Below are 348 nucleotides of genomic sequence, written 5' to 3'. Positions count from 1 at the left end.
TACGCCCCGGCGGCCACGATAGACGCCTCCCGCTTCGCGGTGGTCGGGAAGGCGTGTGCGGATATGTGCGGAGGTTGGGACTCGGGCTTGGTCTTTGAGAAATCGGTTTCGCGGTCGACCGGCGCGGCCGGCGGACGCCCACGTGGCGTGCCGCAAGTCGGATCGCGCGCTCGGCCTCCGTGGATGGCCTCTGGGTGAGGTTGAGCCGGGGCGTCTCGGTTTCGCTGCCGTACGGTTCGCGCTAGGCCTGCGCGGGCGGCGCGGGGCGCGCGCTCGCGCGGCGGCCTAGCGCTGGAGTGCGACCCGCAAGTGGGGAGGAACCGTCCACCCAACGCCGGCGGTAGCCGG

This window comes from Syngnathus scovelli, unplaced genomic scaffold (assembly GCF_024217435.2).
Source record: "Syngnathus scovelli strain Florida unplaced genomic scaffold, RoL_Ssco_1.2 HiC_scaffold_127, whole genome shotgun sequence".
NCBI lineage: Eukaryota > Metazoa > Chordata > Actinopteri > Syngnathiformes > Syngnathidae > Syngnathus > Syngnathus scovelli.
This window is presented reverse-complemented; position numbering follows the sequence as displayed.